Here is a 1,410-nt window from a genome sequence, read left to right on the forward strand (position 1 = left end):
GCCGGCGAGCGGCGCTGGAGGACATGGATGACAAGGCGCTCGCAGACCCACCGGGCGTGGAGGACCGCCGGACGCCGCCCACATCTGAACTTCGGGAGACGGAGGGCCGAGGGGAGAGGCCCTGCGAGCAGAGTCCCAGCCGCGCAACGCGCGCCCCCTGAGGCAGCGAAACCGCAGTGGGGGCGGCAATAGATCCTCAAGCAACTCCCAGAAAGGTGTAGCCCCAGGAGGAACTCGGGGCCGCAAGTGCGTTCGAAGTTTCCATGATCAATGTGTCCTGCAATTCACATTAATTCTCGCAGCTAGCTTCGTTCTTCATCGACACACGAGCCAAGTGATCCACCGCTAAGAGTCGTATCGGTATCTGGGGTGTGAGCGAACTCGTATGGGTGCTAACAATGGCACCAGCTCACCCGTCCACCCCTGCTGCATGGGAAGAGAGGGGACAAGGCGAGGCGGCTCCACCTCAGGCCAGCCAGCGGGAAACTAAAGGATACATGTGAAATGAAAAAAAAAGACAGGGTCGGCAACAGAAAGGCAGGACACATGGGACATGGGACGCCGCCAAACCAGCACACGGCGGCGGCCGGCCAATGGGCGGGCAAGTCGGGCGCTCTGGCTGGGACCGCACGGGTGCCCAGAGGGGGCTCGCGACACGGACCCCCGACCGCCGCCTCTGGAAGCGCCGGCAGCTGGAGGGGGCCCGCTGAGTCTGAGGGAGCACCAGGTGGGGGGAGGAACCAGGAAGCCCTCCCACGGACGACCTACGGACTGTAGGGCGACCCCCCCCCCCGGGTTTTAAACCTCCATGCTGGAACAGGTCAGGTAGGTACCGGACAAGAGCGGGGCGGGCACGCGAGGCCCAGAAGGCGGTGTGGGTGCGTGAGCCCACCCGCGGCACAGGCACCCTCCGCACGCGACAGAGCCACCCCAGCACCGTCAGAGCGGGAGAGCTGTGGCGGAGGGGCAGCAGGTGGCATGAGGACTGCGAGCGCGTCCCGGCCTCCGACCGGGAAGAGATCATGTACCGCCCCCGGTGCACACGAGATGAGATTACGGAGCCGGTTCAGAGAGAGGCAGAATGACCTCAGTCCTCCGAGGGCCGTGGCTGGCTGGCGGGCAAGGGAGAAGCAGGCGGCTACAGTGGAGGCAGCAGTGGCGGAGGCGGAGGTGGAGGCAGGCGCACGGAGGTGAGGACGGAAGCAGAGGGGGGAGGGAGAGAGAGAGAACAGAGGAGGTCCCTGGACTGACCAGACCCGACCCCCCACCGCACTGCTCCATAACGTCCCCTGCCTTTCCCGAAACGCTCACTCGGCCGACCGGCCGCAGCGCGCACCAAGAAGGCGACTGGGACCCGGGGACGCGCCTCCTGGTGAGAGGAGGGACTCACACAAGCCCGAGAAAGGACCG

General features: G+C 65.9%; 1 non-coding gene across 1 annotated transcript; it reads right to left on the reverse strand.

The window, feature by feature from the left end:
* Window positions 1–201: 201 nt before the first annotated feature.
* LOC134481422 (5.8S ribosomal RNA) lies at window positions 202–354 on the reverse strand. Its single transcript, XR_010056859.1, has one exon. It is a non-coding gene; the product is annotated as a 5.8S ribosomal RNA (ribosomal RNA).
* Between the last annotated feature and the right edge of the window lie 1,056 nt (window positions 355–1,410).

This window comes from Rattus norvegicus, chromosome 12 (assembly GCF_036323735.1).
Source record: "Rattus norvegicus strain BN/NHsdMcwi chromosome 12, GRCr8, whole genome shotgun sequence".
NCBI lineage: Eukaryota > Metazoa > Chordata > Mammalia > Rodentia > Muridae > Rattus > Rattus norvegicus.